The sequence below is a fragment of the Paramisgurnus dabryanus genome, chromosome 10, assembly GCF_030506205.2.
Source record: "Paramisgurnus dabryanus chromosome 10, PD_genome_1.1, whole genome shotgun sequence".
NCBI classification, from domain to species: Eukaryota; Metazoa; Chordata; class Actinopteri; order Cypriniformes; family Cobitidae; genus Paramisgurnus; species Paramisgurnus dabryanus.
In genome coordinates this window covers 29,545,647-29,558,117 of record NC_133346.1, presented here as the reverse complement: position 1 = coordinate 29,558,117, position 12,471 = coordinate 29,545,647, and the positions used below count along the sequence as shown (strand labels likewise).

The 12,471-nt window shown below is 44.1% G+C and overlaps 2 long non-coding RNA genes across 5 annotated transcripts in view; both read left to right on the top strand.

The window, feature by feature from the left end:
* The window catches only part of LOC141282922 (uncharacterized), a 336,747-nt gene that overhangs the window by 179,868 nt on the left and 144,408 nt on the right, over positions 1-12,471 (top strand). The gene's annotated exons all lie outside the window — the stretch shown is intronic.
* LOC135718481 (uncharacterized) lies at positions 5,056-6,004 on the top strand. Of its 2 annotated transcripts, none has more exons than XR_012337710.1 (3): positions 5,056-5,213; positions 5,281-5,641; positions 5,784-6,004. It is a non-coding gene; the product is annotated as an uncharacterized lncRNA (long non-coding RNA). The 2 variants fall into 2 exon arrangements; XR_010520841.2 differs by having other exon boundaries at positions 5,062-5,195.

The window sequence follows — 12,471 nt, the reverse complement described above, 5'->3', positions numbered from 1 at the left end:
CTGATCTATATCTGTGCTTTCTGCTGCCTTTGCCCCTTAGATTCCCTGCCCCGTTATCTCTCAATTGTGGATTATTATCTGCCTTCGTCCTCCTTCACTGCTGATTTACTCATCATCGCTGCTATCTGGTTTTCCCGACTGGTGTGGCAACAGTTGTGTTTACACTCCCTTCATCAGTGGTTCCCCGGACGCTGTCCAGCGGCTTGTGCTGACTGGAGCGTGCGCTGTCCAGCGCTTGGTCAGCTGAAGACTCTGTTAGCCATCTCTCTCTCTCTGTGCCCCGCCAGGAAGCTCTCTCTGTGTCCCGTGAGGTATACACCTAGTGTCTTCGGAGTTTTGTGGATGTCCTACAGCCCTGCTGTGTTTCCCACAGTTGAGACCTACGAGAGGACATCGCTGTGTTTCACCTCTCCAGTGTTTTTCTAGTTTTTCGCACCTTACACACACGGACACTGTGTGTTTTTCTCCTATACATATTTCATGAAGACATTGAGTGTTATTCTTTTATACATACATCTACTGACGTCATTGAGTGTTGCCTGCTTTACATACCTGATTAAAACCCTCTGCACTGGGATTCCTGAGTTGTGTGGTTCATAACACATCATCACTAGACTGAATTGGTTCATCACTGGATTTCATCAATTCCTGAACAACTTCTGAAACTGTATACCGTTTTTTAGGCATTGATGTAGCCATTTTGTGTTTAAAGCTGAATAAGAAGTGCAGTCTGTGTGTCTGGGCTTTCTGCTGTGCACTTTTACAAACAATCAGCAGCATTCCAAACAGGTGTCACCTTATTTCAATACCACCATTTGGATTGGATGATAATGATGTTGGTAGAAAGATTATTGGCTAATTGATATCCAGGGAGCCTAGTAACAGCTAAGGCAGCTCCATTTGGCTACTGAGACTGTCTTGTCTTTTATTGGACATAAAGTTGTGAGGGTGGGCTCTTCTAGACCAGGTAACTGAACCAACAAAGCAACTGGTATATGATAGCAGAAACCACTACAAATTTTATTACAAAATATACTTTATTATTCTGATTCATGACACACACACATTCCACTGGCGGAATGGTGACATTTTGTATCATATAATACATTTTAGGCACACTCTTGTTATAAATGAATCAATTACTGTTCGTACATTATTTATATTATAAAACACTGGTCAGATTTATTTTCTTGAGTCTTAGACCTTTCCAAAGATATATATTTTGTCAGGATTAGATTGAATTTAGATGAAAAATATTGATGTAAACCTCAGTGTTTCACTGGCAGAACAGTGACATTTTGCAGCATATAATAATTTTTATGCACACTCTTGTCATAAATGAACCAATTACTGTTCCTACATTATTTATATTATAAAACACTGGTCAGATATATGTGACTGTGTTTGTTTGTTTTTCCGTGTGTGTGTGGATGAAATCACTCTGAGAGCAGGTGGATGGTTACTCAAGATTGCACTGCCAGCAGTGAGATATCTGTAACAAACACGACCAAAAGCTGGTTAACGTACAGTGCATCACGTGGCATAGATGTCAGCAGCAAGAGTTGTAAACAACTGCTTATACAAAATGATTGTGAACATATAGTGGACAAAAACTCAAATAAAACATAATTAAAGTCACTGTCTCTGATATCATCATATTGTCACGGTAGGAAATCCATTGGCCCTCATTTATCAAAAGTGCGTACACCAAAATTCCAGCGTACACCTGGCGTACACCCAAAACCACGGTGACTTTGAGATTTATCAATATGGACGTTGGCGTACGGCAGTGATTCCCAACCGGGGGTACGCGTACCCCAGGGGGTACGTGAAGAGTTTCCAGGGGGTACGCGAAAAGATTTACATTTTGCTTTGATCTCATTTACTTTTAATAAAAATGTCTTTCGTTTGTCCAGTCATTTACCTAAGATTGATTTTTGTGAGGAAAGCATTGTAAAAAGGACAACTTTGTAATTTTAATCTTATCATTAATATAATTAGCTGTCAAGAGTAAATGCGCTGCATGATCCAAAACGCAATAGCGATGTCCAACTCAAGAACGATCTGACTATTTTCAATGAACCTGAATAGTTTCTAAAGACACAAAGTTTATAAACTATAAATAATGTTCAAATAATGCTATAATATTCATTCCCGCTGCCATTACATTTTCAAATTATGCAAAAAAACTTTTGCATTGTTTTTGGGTAACATATTGTCCCGTATGATGTCTTTTGTATTTATAAAGAATGTCTTCACATTTTGTTTCTCTTTATATTTGAACAGAATAATTTAACTTATTTGCACACTTTAATTATCAGTAACTTAAATTGAGATTTTATTAAATGTAGGGCATTTACTAAAAAGGACTTGAGAGCTCAATTCCAAATAAGCGCCGGAGTGGATAATTTGCGTGTGATTTACTACAAAGGCGCAAATAAAATACACAGGCACAATAATGACATAAGCACAATTCTATAATGACCATTGCAATCTATTAGAGCAGCGCAAATTAGTACAGGGTCGCAAATAAGAGAACTCGGCAGGACATCGCAATGAAAATGCGGACTGCGGAGTGTGAAATTCCAGCTAAGTGAAAGTAAGACGAAATATGAACGGTAAAAAAAGTTTTGAAATACCTGATTTGACTTCTCCTCGTGACTTCTCCTCTTTTCTCCAGCAAATTAAACATAGCTTGGCTTGGCAAACTCTTTATATATATATTTTTAAGTATGTTCCTCTGGCAAAATGTAATACTCTCCTCGCATTAATGTTGCTTCAAAAGGAAAACTTCCACAAATGTAAATGCAATAAGGTCACAAAAATAACACATTTTCAGAGCTAAATATCTACTGCGTGTCTTTAGTAAGTTCAGTCGTTATTTAACGCCAAAATGATGGTTTGCGCAAGCTGTTAGTAAATCAGGCCCTTAAAGGGGTCATATGATGAAATTTTTTAATTTGTAAAATAAGTCTTTGGCGTTCCTAGAGTCCATATGTGAAGTTTTATCTCAAAACACCCTACAGATAATTAATTATAGTATGTCAAAATTGCCATTTTGTAGGGCTGAGCAAAATGTGCCGTTTTTGGGTGTGTCTTTTAAAATGCAAATGAGCTGATAAAATGCAAACACTGATCGCAATGATAGTGGTTTGTTGAAATAAACATGCTTCATCAGTCAGTGCTTTTTACTTCAATGTTTAAAATTAATAAATATTACTAATTATTTGTCTTTAAAACACAACTTAGGTTTAGTTTCGATGAAGGGGTACTTGAGCCTTACTGATAGGGCTGTGGGGGTACTTAGGGCAAAAAAGGTTGGGAACCACTGGCGTACGGCACGCTCAAATCCTACGCCAGCTCAGGAGGTGGTGTACGCACATTTTGAGTTAGTGCAGAAATGCGCAAACACTTCCTAACACCACAAAACGCACTGACAAACTAAAATATATGATATATTATGACCCACTGTAAAAAACATAGTAATTATAAACTTCAGTGTTTATTTTTATGCAACATGGATTTCAATTTTAAATTTTTAAGACTTTACCAAAGCATTTGATTTGTATGCATATGTAGTCCTTCAGCTGCGAGCCTGTGCGCTTTACCTGACGTTTGAGAGATAGGTGCGCACGGACTTGGTTCAGTAATGAAAGGCTTTCAATGACCAAAAAATAATCCCGACTGAAGAAATAATAAAAACTACATTCTTCTTCTTTTAAATAATAATAATAATAATTATACAAATAATAATTAATGACATTCTTCTAAATAACAATAAGCGTCATTAATATTAAAAAACATAAGAATACTAATGATAACATTACAAATTGTCATGCAATTATTAATTTGAATTAATGGTACTCCACATCACATCATCATCACTACACCCTAATAGATGTGACTTGATACGAAATTAAGTGCTAATTGTTTCAAAACACGTGCTGTAAAGTAATGCATTGTGATAGGGCATTTGCTCATTAAAACAGCTATTTAAACTGGATTTCCACCGTACACCAGTTCGCAATGATGGCTGACCTGGCGCTTTTAGAAGACGCATATGCGCCCTTGAGAAGGGAACGAGTTTTCAGGGATAGGCGCGATCTTCTGAATGAATCAGATGAATGGCTGATGAACAGATTCCGTCTTCCAAGGCATCTTCTCCTGGAGCTCTGCAATAACCTGGAGCCCTACCTCCAACGTGAAACCCGGCGGTCAAGGGCCTTACCTGTTCCAGTCCAGGTTCTCTCCACACTGGGGTTCTTGGCCACTGGAACATTTCAACGGGAGATTGCAGACAGGTCTGGCATATCCCAACCCACCATGAGCCGCACGCTGTCATCCGTGCTGGCTGCCATCAGGACTCTCATCCCACATTACATACAATTCCCTTATGACAATGCCCAGCAAACAATGATTAAAAGGGGGTTTTATGAGATTGCTGGGATTCCAAATGTCATAGGTGCAATTGACTGTACCCACGTGCGTCCAGTGGCGTGTTTACCATTTTGGGGGCCCTAAGCAAAGTCCAAGGACCTGGGGCCCCCCATGCCCCAACATTAAGAAAAAAATTCTTGGTTTAAAAATACAAATAGTGCCCATTGTCTTATTCAAAAGAATAAAGAATCATTATCTGTCAAAAACATAAAGGTCTTGGTATTACCGCAGTGGTTTCCAAACTTTTTCCAAAAGGCCTCCCTTTTGTACAGAAAAATATTTTTAAGCCTATCTCAGATATATCCTTTGCTGGCAAATTCCTTATAAGATGTATTTAAAATGATGTAATTAATACAGTACTGCAACTTCAGTGTGTGATCTTAAAAAAAAAAATAAGAAAAAAGCAGAATGCTTACCACGCAGACTTTTTATAACTCTGCAATCATTAAATAAAAAAATCATTAAATAAGTTAACCGCTTGTGGACAGTAGGGGGCCCCCCAAGCCCGTGGGGCCCCAAGCAATTGCGTGGTTTGCGTGGTGGGTAAACACGCCACTGCGTGCGTCTGAAACCACCATCGGTTAATGATTACGCATACATTAACCGCAAAAATTATCATTCAGTCAATGTGCAAATAATTTGTGATGCCAGACTCTGCATATTAAATGTTGTGGCACGATGGCCTGGAGGCACCCACGATGCCTACATTTTTGAGCACAGCAGCGTGCGCAGACGACTGCAGGAGGACGCATTAAGGGGTATTGGTTATCTTTTAGGTGAGTAATAAGAGCTAATTTAGTTTGCAAAATATATTCCTTTCCTAACCTCTCTTTTCCCCTTTAGGTGACAGGGGTTATCCCCTTTTGAACTTTTTGATCACCCCTGTGCCAAACCCCGAGACGCATCAGGAGCGCAACTTCAATCACGCGCGTGCACGAACACGAGCCACTGTGGAGCGCTGCGTGGGGCTTTTAAAAGGTAGATGGCTCTGCCTGGCACACGCGGGGGGCACGTTGCTCTATTCACCACAAAAGGTGTGTAACATAATTTTGGCATGTGCCGTCTTGCACAACATGGCCGAGATTAATCGTGTGCCATTTGACGTGCTGGCCCCGGACCCAGAAGTGCCAGTGGAGCAGTGGGCAGCACCACCGGCTATAGGAGCTGTTCAGCTCAGACAAGACCTTGTTCGGCGGTTTTAAGGGCAAGTTAAAATAACAGACTTAGTTTGCATTGGTTTTTATTTTTTTTAAGTTTTCATTGATTTGTTTTAATGTCGTATTAATTGACAGGAAAGAATTGTTAATTTCGACCAGTAATCTACAAATTTCTGTCTGTCTTTCCAGGACCTCATCCGTCAGGACCCTTGGCCGTGGCGCACGGGAGGCTGGTGGACGAGCCTCGGCTTCCCTCGCTTGGACCTGCTGCTCAGGCTCTGGGTGCGGCGCAAGGATCGGTTAAGGCTCCTGGATGGGCTGAGTGGGAGATGCTTCGAACGCGCTGGGACCGGCAGTGTCCTCATCTGCAAAACAATACAGCAAAATTTTAATAAAACGAGTTAACTATGTACTTGTGTGTTTTTTATATTGGTCTATAAAATTTAATTTTTACCATGAATGTCGTCGGTATCTCCCCCACCACTGATGCCTTCTAAAGACGCTGTTCCGATGAGTGCTGCCACACGCTCCTCGTGCGGTGTCAGCTGGAGGCTTGGATCCGGTGGTCCTCCCCAAGTCTGACTCTGGCTTCTCTTCAATGCGGAGACGCGCCTCTTTGTGGCCATCTTTAGATCGGACCACTTTTTTTTTCACCTACAATAAACAAGAGCATTTTAACTTGATCACTTTTGATCTAGGAAAAAATTATTCATTCAATTTAATCCATTTTTTTTAAAGGTAAGTGGTTGCAATCAATTTAAGCTACATTTACACAAAAGTTTTTTGTTTTGCCTTTCTTTTGTTTAAATGTAGCCTAAATAAATTGAAAATAAATACATTTTTTCAGTGTATATTAAGCAATAAAACATTTCTTACCTCTGCTGGAGTGCGCTTCTCAACCCCCACACTATTTACTGAAGTGGTAATTTGGGATATTTTGTTTTTATGGGCGCCTTTTATCCCACTCTTTAAGCTTCCAAATAAAACAAATTAGTTTTTTTCCACTTCCCTGGTGATGGTTTCGATCTCCACATCGGAGAAATTCCTCTTTTTTGCCGTCTTTCGTGTATCCATGTCGTAAAATGAGGGCGTGGGGGAAGCGGAGACTTGAATATATAGGGGCGTGTTATTCTAATGACGATCGTTTTCAGCCGCGGCATTTATCAAGGGCAGGTATTGCGTACACCTGAATTAGAGAGGTAGGCACAGTTTCATGAATCAGGCGATGAGAGGAGTGTACGCATAATCTTACGCCAACATATACGCCCGTTTCTACGCAAGAATGATAAATTAGGGCCATTGTGTCCTCCGTGTCATGTGTGTTTATGTGTTGTTGTTTACTCACCCCAGCCATGTGCTCATTAGAGTGATCCTGCTCACCTGTGTGTTGATTGTCTCGCTCCAGCTGCTCATCATTACATCACCTCCATATATACTCACATGACTTTCTGTTCCCTGCCAGATCCTCACTTTGTGTTGGCTCCCGTGTTGTTTGGTTGTTCCGTGTCTGTTGGATTACGTGTTTCAGTTGCATGTGTTTTGTCGCCATCTTCGTGTGGATGTTCCCGTGTTCAGCCTGGATTTCACCACTGCTCACCACTCCACCAACGCCGCACTCAATACCATCATCACCAACTTCCACCGTAGTCAACGCCACCATTGCCCACAACACCGGACTGTGCTACTTCCGCATTGACTTTGAATACTCTCTCTTTGTTTACATTTAATAAACATTCTCTTACTCACCTACATTTGCTTCCGCGCATTTCGTGTCATTACAGAAGGATCTGGCCAACATGGAAGCAGCAGGAGAACAACCCATATCTGCGCTAGAGGAGTTTCTTCGGCGATCTTTGGCTCGGATGTATCACCAGGACAAAGCCATCGAGGATATGTGGAAGGCCGTCCAGGCAATGGTGGCAAAAGTATCCGAGCTCTCCCAGCGATCTCCACTTACCACGCTACCCACTGCGCCCGCCGCCCACACCGCCCGCACCATCTTCACCTCCAGGGGGTAGTTTCTCTCCAGAACCCAGACTGCCTATTCCTGAAAAATACTCCGGTGAGCCCAACTACTGTCGCACATTTCTGTCTCATTGCTCTCTACATTTCACCCAACAGTCCCGGTCATTCTTCCTTGAGGAAACGAAGGTAGCATTCGCTCTCTCGCTACTCACAGGCAAGGCTGCCCTCTGGGGGATGGCGGTGTGGGAGAACAAAGACATTTGCTGCTCCTCGTTCACCCGGCTATCAGAAAAAATGAAGAGGGTATTCTATCGCTCCGTCGCCGGGAAAGAGGCCGCCCGTCTCCTCACCGAGCTCCGGCAGGGGGAGCGGTCGGTATCGGACTATGCCATCGAGTTCCGGACTCTGGCGGCGGAGTGCAGGTGGAACGAGGAGGCGCAGTGGGATCATTTCCTGCATGGGTTGGCGGATCGGATCCAGCGAGAGATCGTCACGGCAGAGCTACCGACTTCTCTCAACGGGCTGGTGGATTTGGCGATCCGGGTAGACGCACGTTTAGCCATGGCAGCTAGAAGGAAGTCGTCCACCAGACCTCAGCAGTGCACTGAACCTACAAGCCTTTCCAGCGAAGTCTCCGCCGGCGTTCTCTCAGATCCGGAGCCCATGCAGGTGGGTCGAGCTCGGTTACCCCGGGAGGAGAGGATTCGGCGGAGATCCCTGGGATTATGCATATACTGTGGTGAGCCGGGTCATCAGTGTCAGAAGTGCCTGGTAAAAGACCAAACCCGGTAGTAAGACGGAGGCTACTATCGGGCGGGATCTCTGCCAAGAAGACCTCGACTACATCTACTCTCCTTCCGGTAAGACTACAGTGGTCCACCAAGTCACACACCGGTCATACACTTCTGGACTCTGGGGCAGAGGGCAATTTCATGGACAGCACCCTCGCACGTAAGCTTCAGTTACCATTCATACCACTCACTCACCAGATTGCGCCCTTCGCCCTCAATGGTCATCAGCTTCCTACCATCAAGCACACCACCGCTCCAGTCACACACTCTGGCAACCACACTGAGAAGATTTCCTTTTTCATCACTGACACTTCTCTCTCCCTCATTGTTCTCGGACATCCTTGGCTCCATTCCCATAACCCCAATATTAACTGGAAACTGGGTTCTGTTACCAGCTGGAGCGAGGAGTGTCATAAGTCCTGTCTTGTCTCTGCCTGTTTAACCGTTTCTGAGTCTGTTTCAGGGGGAAGCAGTGGATTTGTCTAACGTGCCCGCGGAGTACCACGACCTGAAGGAGGTGTTCAGTAAGTCTCGGGCTGATTCTCTTCCTCCGCATCGTCCCTATGACTGTGCTATAGACTTATTGCCAGGTACGTTTCCGCCTAAGGGCAAGTTATACTCTCTGTCTGTTCCCGAGATGGAGGCCATGGAGAAATATATTTCTGATTCTCTGACAACAGGGTTCATTCGTCCTTACTCTTCTCCAGCGGGGGCGGGGTTCTTTTTTGTGGGTAAGAAGGACGGATCCTTGCGACCTTGTATTGACTACTGAGGGTTGAACAACATTACGGTAAAGAATACCTATCCTTTGCCGTTAATGTCTTCTGCCTTCGAGAGGTTGCAGGGAGCGTCCGTCTTCACTAAATTGGACTTACGCAATGCATATCATTTGGTCCGTATTAGGAAGGGGAATGAATGGAAGACTGCTTTTAACACCCCTCGTGGCCATTTTGAGTACTGCGTGATGCCTTTCGGGCTCACGAACTCGCCAGCGGTCTTCCAAGCACTCGTTAATGACGTGTTGCGAGACATGATAGATCAGTTTATATATGTTTACCTGGATGACATACTGATCTTTTCTTCGTCTCTCCAGGAACATTTTCAACACGTACGACGAGTGCTTCTGCGGTTGCTAGAGAATGGGCTTTTTGTCAAGGCAGAAAAATGCGTTTTTCATGCACAGTCTGTTTCTTTCCTAGGACACATCATTTCGACTGAGGGTGTTCGCATGGATCCTGAAAAGGTTAAGGCTGTGGTAGATTGGCCATCCCCAGAGTCTCGCAAGGCCCTGCAGAGATTTCTGGGGTTCGCCAATTTTTACCGGCGTTTCATTCGCAATTTCAGCCAACTAGCCGCGCCTCTGACTGCTTTGACCTCCCCTAGCTTGACGTTCAGGTGGTCAGACGCAGCCGAGGCTGCGTTTGCCAAACTGAAAAGCTGCTTCGTTTCAGCTCCCATTCTTGTCACCCCTGATCGCTCACGTCAATTCATAGTGGAGGTCGACGCGTCAGAGGTGGGGGTAGGAGCAGTGCTTTCCCAGCGCGCTTCCTCAGACGGAAAGGTTCATCCTTACGCGTATTATTCTCACCGTTTATCTCCTGCGGAAGTTAATTATGACATTGGCAATCGAGAGTTGTTGGCAGTCAAGCTAGCACTGGAGGAATGGCGTCACTGGCTTGAAGGGTCGGGTGTACCCTTCATTGTTTGGACAGACCATAAGAATCTCGAATACATTAGAAATGCCAAAAGACTTAACTCCAGGCAGGCTCGGTGGGCACTTTTTTTTCGGACGTTTCGATTTTACACTTTCATACCGGCCGGGTTCCAAAAACATCAAACCTGATGCTTTATCCCGTCTTTTTGAGCGTTCTGATCGTACTGCTACTCCCGAGCCCATTTTACCGGAGACCATCATTATCTCCGCACTCAGATGTGAGGTCGAATCAAAGGTTTTGACAGCCTTAGAAGGGGTAACGCCCCCGGCTCGTTGCCCACCGAATCGACTGTTCGTGCCGGAGAAGTTACGGTCTGACGTTCTTCAGTGGGGCCATTCTTCCAGTGTTGCTTGTCACCCAGGGGTTAGTAGAACTAGGTTCCTAGTCACGCAACGATTTTGGTGGCCTGGTATGGCTCGTGACGTTCACGACTTCGTCTTGGCTTGTTCGGTTTGCGCCACTGGTAAGACTTCCAATCGACCTCCAGATGGGCTACTCTTACCGTTGTCTGTCCCTTCGAGACCCTGGTCCCACATATCACTAGATTTTATTACCGCCCTCCCACCCTCTAAGGGTAATACTGTGATTTTAACCGTAGTGGACTGGTTCTTGAAGGCGACTCATTTTATTCCCTTGCCCAAATTACCATCAGCCAAGGAAACAGCGGTAGCTGTCATTGATCATGTCTTCCGTATACATGGCCTCCCGACAGACGTGGTTTCTGACAGGGGTCCCCAATCTGTGTCCAAATTTTGGCGAGAATTTTGTAAATTGCTAGGAGCGACTGTTAGTCTTTCGTTAGGGTTCCATCCCCAGAGCAATGGTCAAACCGAGCGAGCCAATCAGGATTTTGAAAGGGTGTTGCGATGTTTGGCTTCCAAGAATCTACGGGCATGTCTCCATTTAAGTGTAGTTTAGGGGACCAACCACCTAATTTTGTCAGTACGGAATCCGAGGTGTCGGTCCCCTCCGCACACGCTCTAGTCTAGAGGTGTCACCGTACCTGGACCAGAGCTCGTAGAGCTTTGCTCCAGGCAAGGTCGCGCACCAAGGCTAAGGGCGATCGCCACCAGTCGAAGCCTCCCCGTTACGTCGTCGGTCAAAGAGTGTGGCTTTCAACCCAGAATATTCCGATGCGTTCCGTTTTGAACAAACTTGCTCCCAAATTTATTGGCCCGTTTTCTGTTACCAAAATCATTAATCCAGTAACAGTGCATCTTAGCCTTCCTCCGTATACTGGATCACCGCCTTATAGATTATTACAATCTACAGGTAAAGCAGGCTGGGAACGTCAAGTGACGTCCTAGGGGAGGGGGTACTGTCACGGTACGAAATCCATTGTTTCCTCCGTGTCATGTGTGTGTATGTGTGTTTGTTTACTCACTCCAGCCATGTGCTCATTAGAGCGATCCTGCTCACCTGTGTGTTGATTGTCTCGCTCCAGCTGCTCATCATTACATCACCTCCATAAATACTCACATGACTTTCTGTACCCTGCCAGATCCTCACTTTGTGTTGGCTCCCGTGTTGTTTGGTTGTTCTGTGTCTGTTGGATTACGTGTTTCAGTTGGATGTGTATTGTCGTCGTCTTCGTGTGGATGTTCCCGTGTTCAGCCTGGATTTTACCACTGCTCACCACTCCACCAACGCCGCACTCAATACCATCATCACCAACTTCCACCGTAGTCAATGCCACCATTGCCCACAACACCGGACTGTGCTACTTCCGCATTGACTTGAATACTCTCTCTTTGTTTACATTTAATAAACATTGTCTTATTCACCTGCATTTGCTTCCGCGCATTTCGTGTCATTACACATTTCACATAAATACAGAAATATTATAAACTTAAGTAAACATAATGTTACATATCTTTTTGTATAAATGAAACACAGAAAATGAAGAACACAGACCTAAAATGGTGCAGTTACACAGTTCAGCAGCACGTGTGAGCAAATCGCTGTACTAAATCTAACTGGTTAATGTACAGTGCATCACGTGGCATAGATGTCTTAAATAAAATAAACAGAGATTCGGAGTTCACAAGCAGGTTAGCACACACACACACACACACACATACTCTTCATTTTATCATTGCAAATAACACATTTGACTCGACTGACATAACTAAGAACTGACAGACAAATGATATAACATTGTGTGTGTAGCAGGACGAGGGGGGACTGCCTAGCTTTGTTTGACGAAAGCAAAGATTTTGCATAAAATTCCGACTACGCCACCCTGGGACTTACACTCAGGGAAATATTCCTTACACCTAAAAAGGCAGTAAGGCACACAAGTTCGTTCCTCTTTAAAGGAAGAGTGAACAAGAGATGTGGGTATTATACAAAAATGTTTATTTACACAGAATCTCTTAAAATGAGCACTCCCCAAAACATACAAAA